Source organism: Prorops nasuta, unplaced genomic scaffold (genome assembly GCF_024137725.1).
Source record: "Prorops nasuta isolate Cenicafe-Biocafe unplaced genomic scaffold, Cenicafe_Pnas_1.2 PNAS00029, whole genome shotgun sequence".
NCBI lineage: Eukaryota > Metazoa > Arthropoda > Insecta > Hymenoptera > Bethylidae > Prorops > Prorops nasuta.
In genome coordinates, this window is record NW_027116826.1 from 1,925,398 (window position 1) to 1,939,805 (window position 14,408).

Below are 14,408 nucleotides of genomic sequence, written 5' to 3' on the forward strand. Positions count from 1 at the left end.
GTACTCTCTGACCGCAAATGAGTTACCCTAGCCCCTTTATATGTACTCTCTGACCGCAAGTGAGTTATCCTAGCCCCTTTATATGTACCCTCTGACCGCAAGTGAGTTACCCTAAACCCATATAAGTACTCTCTGACCCCAAGTGAGTTACCATATCACCTTTATAAGCACTCCTGACCCCAAGTGAGTTATCCTAGCCCCTTTATGAGTACTCCCAGACCCCAAGTGAGTTACCATAGTCCCTTATAAGTACTCCCTGACACCAAGTGATTTACCCTAGCCCCTTTATAAGTACACCCTGACCCCAAGTGAGTTATCCTAGCCCCTTTATAAGTACACCCTGACCCCAAGTGAGTTATCCTAGCCCCTTTATATATACTCTCTGACCGCAAGTGAGTTATCCTAGCCCCTTTATATTTACTCTCTGACCGCAAGTGAGTTACCCTAGTCCCGTATTGGCACTCCCTGACCCCAAATGAGTTACCATATCCCCTATATAAGTACTCCCTGACCCCAAGTGAGTTTCCCTATCCCCTTTATATGTACTCTCTGACCGCAAGTGAGTTACCCTAGTCCCATATAAGTACTCCCTGACCCCAAGTGAGTTATCCTAGCCCCTTTATATGTACCCTCTGACCGCAAGTGAGTTACCCTAGTCCCATATAAGTACTCCCTGACCCCAAGTGAGTTACCATAGCCCCTTTATAAGTATATCCCTGACCCCAAGAGAGTTACCAAAGCCCATTTATAAGTACTCCCAGACCCCAAGTGAGTTACTCTAGTCCCTTATAAGTACTCCCTGACCCCAAGTGAGTTACCATAGCCCTTTTATAAATACTCCCTGACCCCAAGTGAGTTATCCTAGCCCCTTTATATGTACTCCCTGACCCCAAGTGTGTTACCATAGCCCCTTTATAAGTACTCCCTGACCCCAAGTGAGTTACCAAAGCCCCTTTATAAGTACTCCCTGACCCCAAGTGAGTTACCCTAGTCCCTTATAAGTATTCCCTGACCCCAAGTGAGTTACCCTAGCCCCTTTATAAGTACACCATGACCCCAAGTGAGATATCCTAGCCCCTTTATATGTACTCTCTGACCGCAAGTGAGTTACCGTAGTCCCATAGAAGCTCTCTCTGACCCCAAGTGAGTTACCCTGGTCTCATATAAGTACTCACAGACACCAAGTGAGTTACCCTACTCCCATATAAGTACTCCCTGACCCCAAGTGAGTTATCCTAGCCCCTTTATATGTAATCTCTGACAGCAAAAGTACTCCCTGACCCCAAGTGAGTTACCATAGCCCCTTTATAAGTATTCCCTGACCCCATGTGAGTTATCCTAGCCCCTTTATATGTACTCTCTGACCGCAAGTGAGTTACCCTAGCCCCTTTATTTGTACTCTCTGACCGCAAGTGAGTTACCCTAGTCCCATAGAAGTACTCTCTGACCCCAAATGAGTTACCCTAGCCCCTTTATATGTACTCTCTGACCCCAAGTGAGTTATCCTAGCCCCTTTATATGTACCCTCTGACCGCAAGTGAGTTACCCTAAACCCATATAAGTACTCTCTGACCCCAAGTGAGTTACCATATCACCTTTATAAGCACTCCTGACCCCAAGTGAGTTATCCTAGCCCCTTTTTGAGTACTCCCAGACCCCAAGTGAGTTACCATAGTCCCTTATAAGTACTCCCTGACACCAAGTGATTTACCCTAGCCCCTTTATAAGTACACCCTGACCCCAAGTGAGTTATCCTAGCCCCTTTATAAGTACACCCTGACCCCAAGTGAGTTATCCTAGCCCCTTTATATATACTCTCTGACCGCAAGTGAGTTATCCTAGCCCCTTTATATGTACTATCTGACCGCAAGTGAGTTACCGTAGTCCCATATAAGTACTCCCTGACCACAAGTGAGTTACCATAGCCCCTTTATAAGTAATCCCTCACCCCAAGTGAGTTACCATAGCCCCTTTATATGTACTCTCTGACCGCAAGTGAGTTACCGTAGCCCATTTATATGTACTCTCTGACCGCAAGTGAGTTATCTTAGCCGCTTTATGTGTACTCCCAGACCCCAAGTGAGTTACCCTACTCCCTTATAAGTACTCCTTGACCCAAAGTGAGTTACCCTAGCCCCTTTATAAGTACACCCTGACCCCAAGTGAGTTATCCTAGCCCCTTTATATGTACTCTCTGACCGCAAGTGAGTTACCCTAGTCCCATAGAAGTACTCTCTGACCCCAAGTGAGTTACCCTAGCCCCTTTATATGTACTCTCTGACCGCAAATGAGTTACCCTAGCCCCTTTATATGTACTCTCTGACCGCAAGTGAGTTATCCTAGCTCCTTTATATGGACTCTCTGACCGCAAGTGAGTTACCCTAGTCCCTTATAAGTACTCCCTGACCCCAAGTGAGTTACCCTAGCCCCTTTATAAGTACACCCTGACCCCAAGTGAGTTATCCTAGCCCCTTTATATGTACTCTCTGACCGCAAGTGAGTTACCCTAGTCCCATAGAAGTACTCTCTGACCCCAAGTGAGTTACCCTAGCCCCTTTATATGTACTCTCTGACCCCAAGTGAGTTATCCTAGCCCCTTTATATGTACCCTCTGACCGCAAGTGAGTTACCCTAAACCCATATAAGTACTCTCTGACCCCAAGTGAGTTACCATATCACCTTTATAAGCACTCCTGACCCCAAGTGAGTTATCCTAGCCCCTTTATGAGTACTCCCAGACCCCAAGTGAGTTACCATAGTCCCTTATAAGTACTCCCTGACACCAAGTGATTTACCCTAGCCCCTTTATAAGTACACCCTGACCCCAAGTGAGTTATCCTAGCCCCTTTATAAGTACACCCTGACCCCAAGTGAGTTATCCTAGCCCCTTTATATATACTCTCTGACCGCAAGTGAGTTATCCTAGCCCCTTTATATGTACTCTCTGACCGCAAGTGAGTTACCCTAGTCCCGTATTGGCACTCCCTGACCCCAAGTGAGTTACCATATCCCCTATATAAGTACTCCCTGACCCCAAGTGAGTTTCCCTATCCCCTTTATATGTACTCTCTGACCGCAAGTGAGTTACCCTAGTCCCATATAAGTACTCCCTGACCCCAAGTGAGTTATCCTAGCCCCTTTATATGTACCCTCTGACCGCAACTGAGTTACCCTAGTCCCATATAAGTACTCCCTGACCCCAAGTGAGTTACCATAGCCCCTTTATAAGTATATCCCTGACCCCAAGAGAGTTACCAAAGCCCATTTATAAGTACTCCCAGACCCCAACTGAGTTACTCTAGTCCCTTATAAGTACTCCCTGACCCCAAGTGAGTTACCATAGCCCTTTTATAAATACTCCCTGACCCCAAGTGAGTTATCCTAGCCCCTTTATATGTACTCCCTGACCCCAAGTGTGTTACCATAGCCCCTTTATAAGTACTCCCTGACCCCAAGTGAGTTACCAAAGCCCCTTTATAAGTACTCCCTGACCCCAAGTGAGTTACCCTAGTCCCTTATAAGTATTCCCTGACCCCAAGTGAGTTACCCTAGCCCCTTTATAAGTACACCATGACCCCAAGTGAGTTATCCTAGCCCCTTTATATGTACTCTCTGACCGCAAGTGAGTTACCGTAGTCCCATAGAAGCTCTCTCTGACCCCAAGTGAGTTACCCTGGTCTCATATAAGTACTCACAGACACCAAGTGAGTTACCCTACTCCCATATAAGTACTCCCTGACCCCAAGTGAGTTATCCTAGCCCCTTTATATGTAATCTCTGACAGCAAAAGTACTCCCTGACCCCAAGTGAGTTACCATAGCCCCTTTATAAGTATTCCCTGACCCCATGTGAGTTATCCTAGCCCCTTTATATGTACTCTCTGACCGCAAGTGAGTTACCCTAGCCCCTTTATTTGTACTCTCTGACCGCAAGTGAGTTACCCTAGTCCCATAGAAGTACTCTCTGACCCCAAATGAGTTACCCTAGCCCCTTTGTATGTACTCTCTGACCCCAAGTGAGTTATCCTAGCCCCTTTATATGTACCCTCTGACCGCAAGTGAGTTACCCTAAACCCATATAAGTACTCTCTGACCCCAAGTGAGTTACCATATCACCTTTATAAGCACTCCTGACCCCAAGTGAGTTATCCTAGCCCCTTTTTGAGTACTCCCAGACCCCAAGTGAGTTACCATAGTCCCTTATAAGTACTCCCTGACACCAAGTGATTTACCCTAGCCCCTTTATAAGTACACCCTGACCCCAAGTGAGTTATCCTAGCCCCTTTATAAGTACACCCTGACCCCAAGTGAGTTATCCTAGCCCCTTTATATATACTCTCTGACCGCAAGTGAGTTATCCTAGCCCCTTTATATGTACTATCTGACCGCAAGTGAGTTACCGTAGTCCCATATAAGTACTCCCTGACCACAAGTGAGTTACCATAGCCCCTTTATAAGTAATCCCTCACCCCAAGTGAGTTACCATAGCCCCTTTATATGTACTCTCTGACCGCAAGTGAGTTACCCTAGTCCCGTATTGGCACTCCCTGACCCCAAGTGAGTTACCATATCCCCTATATAAGTACTCCCTGACCCCAAGTGAGTTTCCCTATCCCCTTTATATGTACTCTCTGACCGCAAGTGAGTTACCCTAGTCCCATATAAGTACTCCCTGACCCCAAGTGAGTTATCCTAGCCCCTTTATATGTACCCTCTGACCGCAACTGAGTTACCCTAGTCCCATATAAGTACTCCCTGACCCCAAGTGAGTTACCATAGCCCCTTTATAAGTATATCCCTGACCCCAAGAGAGTTACCAAAGCCCATTTATAAGTACTCCCAGACCCCAACTGAGTTACTCTAGTCCCTTATAAGTACTCCCTGACCCCAAGTGAGTTACCATAGCCCTTTTATAAATACTCCCTGACCCCAAGTGAGTTATCCTAGCCCCTTTATATGTACTCCCTGACCCCAAGTGTGTTACCATAGCCCCTTTATAAGTACTCCCTGACCCCAAGTGAGTTACCAAAGCCCCTTTATAAGTACTCCCTGACCCCAAGTGAGTTACCCTAGTCCCTTATAAGTATTCCCTGACCCCAAGTGAGTTACCCTAGCCCCTTTATAAGTACACCATGACCCCAAGTGAGTTATCCTAGCCCCTTTATATGTACTCTCTGACCGCAAGTGAGTTACCGTAGTCCCATAGAAGCTCTCTCTGACCCCAAGTGAGTTACCCTGGTCTCATATAAGTACTCACAGACACCAAGTGAGTTACCCTACTCCCATATAAGTACTCCCTGACCCCAAGTGAGTTATCCTAGCCCCTTTATATGTAATCTCTGACAGCAAAAGTACTCCCTGACCCCAAGTGAGTTACCATAGCCCCTTTATAAGTATTCCCTGACCCCATGTGAGTTATCCTAGCCCCTTTATATGTACTCTCTGACCGCAAGTGAGTTACCCTAGCCCCTTTATTTGTACTCTCTGACCGCAAGTGAGTTACCCTAGTCCCATAGAAGTACTCTCTGACCCCAAATGAGTTACCCTAGCCCCTTTGTATGTACTCTCTGACCCCAAGTGAGTTATCCTAGCCCCTTTATATGTACCCTCTGACCGCAAGTGAGTTACCCTAAACCCATATAAGTACTCTCTGACCCCAAGTGAGTTACCATATCACCTTTATAAGCACTCCTGACCCCAAGTGAGTTATCCTAGCCCCTTTTTGAGTACTCCCAGACCCCAAGTGAGTTACCATAGTCCCTTATAAGTACTCCCTGACACCAAGTGATTTACCCTAGCCCCTTTATAAGTACACCCTGACCCCAAGTGAGTTATCCTAGCCCCTTTATAAGTACACCCTGACCCCAAGTGAGTTATCCTAGCCCCTTTATATATACTCTCTGACCGCAAGTGAGTTATCCTAGCCCCTTTATATGTACTATCTGACCGCAAGTGAGTTACCGTAGTCCCATATAAGTACTCCCTGACCACAAGTGAGTTACCATAGCCCCTTTATAAGTAATCCCTCACCCCAAGTGAGTTACCATAGCCCCTTTATATGTACTCTCTGACCGCAAGTGAGTTACCGTAGCCCATTTATATGTACTCTCTGACCGCAAGTGAGTTATCTTAGCCGCTTTATGTGTACTCCCAGACCCCAAGTGAGTTACCCTACTCCCTTATAAGTACTCCTTGACCCAAAGTGAGTTACCCTAGCCCCTTTATAAGTACACCCTGACCCCAAGTGAGTTATCCTAGCCCCTTTATATGTACTCTCTGACCGCAAGTGAGTTACCCTAGTCCCATAGAAGTACTCTCTGACCCCAAGTGAGTTACCCTAGCCCCTTTATATGTACTCTCTGACCGCAAATGAGTTACCCTAGCCCCTTTATATGTACTCTCTGACCGCAAGTGAGTTATCCTAGCTCCTTTATATGGACTCTCTGACCGCAAGTGAGTTACCCTAGTCCCTTATAAGTACTCCCTGACCCCAAGTGAGTTACCCTAGCCCCTTTATAAGTACACCCTGACCCCAAGTGAGTTATCCTAGCCCCTTTATATGTACTCTCTGACCGCAAGTGAGTTACCCTAGTCCCATAGAAGTACTCTCTGACCCCAAGTGAGTTACCCTAGCCCCTTTATATGTACTCTCTGACCCCAAGTGAGTTATCCTAGCCCCTTTATATGTACCCTCTGACCGCAAGTGAGTTACCCTAAACCCATATAAGTACTCTCTGACCCCAAGTGAGTTACCATATCACCTTTATAAGCACTCCTGGCCCCAAGTGAGTTATCCTAGCCCCTTTATGAGTACTCCCAGACACCAAGTGAGTTACCATAGTCCCTTATAAGTACTTCCTGACACCAAGTGATTTACCCTAGCCCCTTTATAAGTACACCCTGACCCCAAGTGAGTTATCCTAGCCCCTTTATAAGTACACCCTGACCCCAAGTGAGTTATCCTAGCCCCTTTATATATACTCTCTGACCGCAAGTGAGTTATCCTAGCCCCTTTATATGTACTCTCTGACCGCAAGTGAGTTACCCTAGTCCCGTATTGGCACTCCCTGACCCCAAGTGAGTTACCATATCCCCTATGTAAGTACTCCCTGACCCCAAGTGAGTTTCCCTATCCCCTTTATATGTACTCTCTGACCGCAAGTGAGTTACCCTAGTCCCATATAAGTACTCCCTGACCCCAAGTGAGTTATCCTAGCCCCTTTATATGTACCCTCTGACCGCAAGTGAGTTACCCTAGTCCCATATAAGTACTCCCTGACCCCAAGTGAGTTACCATAGCCCCTTTATAAGTATATCCCTGACCCCAAGAGAGTTACCAAAGCCCATTTATAAGTACTCCCAGACCCCAACTGAGTTACTCTAGTCCCTTATAAGTACTCCCTGACCCCAAGTGAGTTACCATAGCCCTTTTATAAATACTCCCTGACCCCAAGTGAGTTATCCTAGCCCCTTTATATGTACTCCCTGACCCCAAGTGTGTTACCATAGCCCCTTTATAAGTACTCCCTGACCCCAAGTGAGTTACCAAAGCCCCTTTATAAGTACTCCCTGACCCCAAGTGAGTTACCCTAGTCCCTTATAAGTATTCCCTGACCCCAAGTGAGTTACCCTAGCCCCTTTATAAGTACACCCTGACCCCAAGTGAGTTATCCTAGCCCCTTTATATGTACTCTCTGACCGCAAGTGAGTTACCGTAGTCCCATAGAAGTTCTCTCTGACCCCAAGTGAGTTACCCTGGTCTCATATAAGTACTCACAGACACCAAGTGAGTTACCCTACTCCCATATAAGTACTCCCTGACCCCAAGTGAGTTATCCTAGCCCCTTTATATGTAATCTCTGACAGCAAAAGTACTCCCTGACCCCAAGTGAGTTACCATAGCCCCTTTATAAGTATTCCCTGACCCCATGTGAGTTATCCTAGCCCCTTTATATGTACTCTCTGACCGCAAGTGAGTTACCCTAGCCCCTTTATTTGTACTCTCTGACCGCAAGTGAGTTACCCTAGTCCCATAGAAGTACTCTCTGACCCCAAGTGAGTTACCCTAGCCCCTTTATATGTACTCTCTGACCCCAAGTGAGTTATCCTAGCCCCTTTATATGTACCCTCTGACCGCAAGTGAGTTACCCTAAACCCATATAAGTACTCTCTGACCCCAAGTGAGTTACCATATCACCTTTATAAGCACTCCTGACCCCAAGTGAGTTATCCTAGCCCCTTTATGAGTACTCCCAGACCCCAAGTGAGTTACCATAGTCCCTTATAAGTACTCCCTGACACCAAGTGATTTACCCTAGCCCCTTTATAAGTACACCCTGACCCCAAGTGAGTTATCCTAGCCCCTTTATAAGTACACCCTGACCCCAAGTGAGTTATCCTAGCCCCTTTATATGTACTCTCTGACCGCAAGTGAGTTACCCTAGTCCCGTATTGGCACTCCCTGACCCCAAGTGAGTTACCATATCCCCTATATAAGTACTCCCTGACCCCAAGTGAGTTTCCCTATCCCCTTTATATGTACTCTCTGACCGCAAGTGAGTTACCCTAGTCCCATATAAGTACTCCCTGACCCCAAGTGAGTTATCCTAGCCCCTTTATATGTACCCTCTGACCGCAAGTGAGTTACCCTAGTCCTATATAAGTACTCCCTGACCCCAAGTGAGTTACCATAGCCCCTTTATAAGTATATCCCTGACCCCAAGAGAGTTACCAAAGCCCATTTATAAGTACTCCCAGACCCCAAGTGAGTTACTCTAGTCCCTTATAAGTAATCCCTGACCCCAAGTGAGTTACCATAGCCCTTTTATAAGTACTCCCTGACCCCAAGTGAGTTATCCTAGCCCCTTTATATGTACTCCCTGACCCCAAGTGAGTTACCATAGCCCCTTTATAAGTACTCCCTGACCCCAAGTGAGTTACCAAAGCCCCTTTATAAGTACTCCCTGACCCCAAGTGAGTTACCCTAGTCCCTTATAAGTATTCCCTGACCCCAAGTGAGTTACTCTAGCCCCTTTATAAGTACACCCTGACCCCAAGTGAGTTATCCTAGCCCCTTTATATGTACTCTCTGACCGCAAGTGAGTTACCGTAGTCCCATAGAAGTACTCTCTGACCCCAAGTGAGTTACCCTGGTCTCATATAAGTACTCACAGACACCAAGTGAGTTACCCTACTCCCATATAAGTACTCCCTGACCCCAAGTGAGTTATCCTAGCCCCTTTATATATAATCTCTGACAGCAAAAGTACTCCCTGACCCCAAGTGAGTTACCATAGCCCCTTTATAAGTATTCCCTGACCCCATGTGAGTTATCCTAGCCCCTTTATATGTACTCTCTGACCGCAAGTGAGTTACCCTAGCCCCTTTATTTGTACTCTCTGACCGCAAGTGAGTTAGCCTACCCGCTTTATATGTACTCCCAGACCACAAGTGTGTTACCCTAGTCCCTTATAAGTACTCCTTGACCCCAAGTGAGTTATCCTAACCCCTTTATATGTACTCTCTGACCGCATGTGAGTTACCCTAGTCCCATATTAGCACTCCCTGACCCCAAGTGAGTTACCATAGCCCCTTTATATACAGGGTGTAACGAAACGACCGCCTTTTCTCGTAACTGGAGGTTCGGGGTGACAAACTGAGTGCACGTGTAAAATTTCGTTCGAATCGTTCAAGAGGTTTAAAAGTTATTTACATTTAAAAATCACCCTTTTTCGGTCCTTTTCGAACGACTTTGATTGCACAATGGAAAGTGAAAAAACAATTGATGAACACCCCAATTAGAATGTAAAAGTTATCGATCGCACGCAATAATACTTTTGCTATTTATTCCATTAATCTGGCTATCAGATCAATTTTAAAAATAGCAAAATCCTTTTCATTACATTTCCAATTCAATTCAGTACAGTTATCATTGACTGAATTTATGGAAAGAGCGAGAAGATGCAATGAAAAGGAAAGTATCAAAAACTAAGATGTCGCGCGAACGCACTGATAATTTAATAGGAAACGCATGAGGGCATTCTCTTTCTACTAACGAAGCTAAAGAGAATGATTCAAAATCAATACATTGATGATAGCGAAAACTAAACTTACCCATTTAATGTTCTCCAAGTTCTTTTACATCAAAGTTTTTAAGAAAGCTTTAAACTGGCTCCTCGATGATTTCCAGAAAGCACACTACCACTAATTTTGCATTTAAAAACTCGCGAATTTAAGCAAATTAGGTATTAACCTACGTTTCTTCAAAACACCGGTTAATTTGACACTTTTGAACTGTTTGAAGTATGCTGAAGAGAAAGAGAGAGAGACACACAGAGAGGAGAAATAATAAGTAATTCGTTTCGACTACTCTTAATCAGCCTACTTCAAACAGTTCAAAAGTGTCAAATTAACCAGTGTTTTGAAGTAACGTAGGTTAATATCTAATTTGTTTAAATTCACGAGTGCTTAAATGCAAAAACAGTGATAGTGTGCTTTCTGGAAATCATCGAAGAGCCAGTTTGAAGCTTTTTCGAAAACTTCGATGTAAAAGAACTTGGAGAACATTAAATGGGTAAGTTTAGTTTTCTCTATCATCAATGTATTGATTTTGAATCATTCTCTTTAGCTTCGTTAGTAGAAAGAGAATGCCCTCATGCGTTTCCTATTAAATTATCAGTGCGTTCGAGCGACATCTTAGTTTTTGATACTTTCCTTTTCATTGCATCTTCTCGCTCTTTCCATAAATTTAGTCAATGATAACTGTATTGAATTGAATTGGAAATGTAATGAAAAGGATTTTGCTATTTTTAAAATTGATCTGATAGCCAGATTAATGGAATAAATAGCAAAAGTATTATCGCGCGCGATCGATAATTTTTACATTCTATTGGGATGTTCATCAATTGTTTTTTCACTTTCTCCACTTTCCATTGTGCAGTCAAAGTCGTTGGAAAAGGACTGAAAAAGGGTGATTTTAAAATATAAATAACTTTTAAACCCCTTGAACGATTCGAGCAAAATTTTACAGGTGCACTCAGTTTGTCACCCCGAACCTCCAGTTACGAGAAAAGGCGGTCGTTTCGTTACACCCTGTATATTCTCTGACCGCAAGTGAGTTACCGTAGTCCCATATAAGTACTCCCTGACCCCAAGTGAGTTACCCTAGTTCCATATAAGTACTCCCTGACCCCAAGTGAGTTACCAAAGCCCCTTTATAAGTACTACCAGACCCCAAGTGAGTTACCCTAGTCCCTTATAAGTACCCTTTGACCCCAAGTGAGTTACCATGGCCCCCTTATAAGTACTCCCTGACCCCAAGTGAGTTACCCTAGTCCCTTATAAGTACTCCCTGACCCCAAGTGAGTTACCCTACCCCCTTTATAAGTACACCCTGACCCCAAGTGAGTTACCCTAGTCCCAAAGAAGTACTCTCTGACCCCAAGTGAATTACCCTAGCCCCTTTATATGTACTATCTGCCGCAAGTGAGTTACCCTAGCCCCTTTATTTGTACTCTCTGACCGCAAGTGAGTTATCCTACCCGCTTTATATGTACTCCCAGACCACAAGTGAGTTACCCTAGTCCCTTATAAGTATTCCCTGACCCCAAGTGAGTTACCCTAGCCCCTTTATAAGTACACCCTGACCCCAAGTGAGTTACCCTGGTCTCATATAAGTACTCACAGACACCAAGGGAGTTACCCTACTCCCATATAAGTACTCCTTGACCCAAAGTAAGTTACCCTAGCCCCTTATAAGTACTCCCTGACCCCAAGTGAGTTACCCTAGCCCCTTTATAAGTACACCCTGACCCCAAGTGAGTTATCCTAGCCCCTTTATATGTACTTTCTGACCGTAAGTGAGTTACCCTAGTCCCAAAGAAGTACTCTCTGACCCCAAGTGAATTACCCTAGCCCCTTTATATGTATTATCTAACCGCAAGTGAGTTACCGTAGTCCCATATAAGTACTCCCTGACACCAAGTGAGTTACCATAGCCCCTTTATAAGTACTCCATCACCCCAAGTGAGTTACCATACCCCCTTTATAAGTACTCCCAGACCCCAAGTGAGTTACCTTAGTCCCTTATAAGTACTCCCTGACACCAAGTGAGGTACCGTAGCCCCTTTATAAGTACACCCTAACCCCAAGTGAGTTATCCTAGCTCCTTTATATGGACTCTCTGTCCGGAAGTGAGTTAACCTAGTCCCATATAAGTACTCCCCGAGCCCAAGTGAGTTACCATAGCCCCTTTATAAGTACTCCCTGACCCCAAGTGAGTTACCATAGCCCCTTTATGAGTACTCCCAGACCCCAAGTGAGTTACCATAGTCCCTTATAAGTACTCTCTGACACCAAGTGAGTTACGCTAGCCCTTTTATAAGTACACCCTGACCCCAAGTGAGTTATCCTAGCCCCTATATATGTACTCTCTGACCGCAAGTGACTTACCCTAGTCCCATAGAAGTACTCTCTGACCCCAAGTGAGTTATCATATCACCTTTATAAGCACTCCCTGACCCCAAGTGAGTTACCATAGTCCCTTATAAGTACTCTCTGACACCAAGTGAGTTACCCTAGCCCCTTTATAAGTACACCCTGACCCCAAGTGAGTTATCCTAGCCCCTATATATGTACTCTCTGACCGCAAGTGACTTACCCTAGTCCCATAGAAGTACTCTCTGACCCCAAGTGAGTTATCATATCACCTTTATAAGCACTCCCTGACCCCAAGTGAGTTACCCTAGTCCCTTATAAGTACTCTCTGACCCCAAGTGAATTACCCTAGCCCCTTTATATGTACTATCTGCCGCAAGTGAGTTACCCTAGTCCCATAGAAGTACTCTCTGACCCCAAGTGAATTACCCTAGCCCCTTTATATGTACTATCTGACCGCAAGTGAGTTACCGTAGTCCCATATAAGTACTCCCTGACCACAAGTGAGTTACCATAGCCCCTTTATAAGTAATCCCTCACCCCAAGTGAGTTACCATAGCCCCTTTATATGTACTCTCTGACCGCAAGTGAGTTACCGTAGCCCATTTATATGTACTCTCTGACCGCAAGTGAGTTATCTTAGCCGCTTTATGTGTACTCCCAGACCCCAAGTGAGTTCCCCTACTCCCTTATAAGTACTCCTTGACCCAAAGTGAGTTACCCTAGCCCCTTATAAGTACTCCCTGACACCAAGTGAGGTACCCTAGCCCCTTTATAAGTACACCCTAACCCCAAGTGAGTTATCCAAGCTCCTTTATATGGACTCTCTGACCGCAAGTGAGTTACCCTAGTCCCATAGAAGTACTCTCTGACCCCAAGTGAGTTACCATATCACCTTTATAAGCATTGCCTGACCCCAAGTAATTTATCCTAGCCCCTTTATATGTACTCTCTGACCGCAAGTGAGTTACCCTAGTCCCATAGAAGCACTCCGTGACTTCAAGTAAGTTACCATAACCCCTTTATAAGTACTCCCTGACCCCAAGTGAGTTATCCTAGCCCCTTCATATGTACTCTCTGACCGCAAGTGAGTTACTCTAGTCCCTTATAAGTACTCTCTGACCCCAAGTGAGTTATCATATCACCTTTATAAGCACTCCCTGACCCCAAGTGAGTTACCATAGTCCCTTATAAGTACTCTCTGACACCAAGTGAGTTACCCTAGCCCCTTTATAAGTACACCCTGACCCCAAGTGAGTTATCCTAGCCCCTATATATGTACTCTCTGACCGCAAGTGACTTACCCTAGTCCCATAGAAGTACTCTCTGACCCCAAGTGAGTTATCATATCACCTTTATAAGCACTCCCTGACCCCAAGTGAGTTACCCTAGTCCCTTATAAGTACTCTCTGACCCCAAGTGAATTACCCTAGCCCCTTTATATGTACTATCTGCCGCAAGTGAGTTACCCTAGTCCCATAGAAGTACTCTCTGACCCCAAGTGAATTACCCTAGCCCCTTTATATGTACTATCTGACCGCAAGTGAGTTACCGTAGTCCCATATAAGTACTCCCTGACCACAAGTGAGTTACCATAGCCCCTTTATAAGTAATCCCTCACCCCAAATGAGTTACCATAGCCCCTTTATATGTACTCTCTGACCGCAAGTGAGTTACCGTAGCCCATTTATATGTACTCTCTGACCGCAAGTGAGTTATCTTAGCCGCTTTATGTGTACTCCCAGACCCCAAGTGAGTTCCCCTACTCCCTTATAAGTACTCCTTGACCCAAAGTGAGTTACCCTAGCCCCTTATAAGTACTCCCTGACACCAAGTGAGGTACCCTAGCCCCTTTATAAGTACACCCTAACCCCAAGTGAGTTATCCAAGCTCCTTTATATGGACTCTCTGACCGCAAGTGAGTTACCCTAGTCCCATAGAAGTACTCTCTGACCCCAAGTGAGTTACCATATC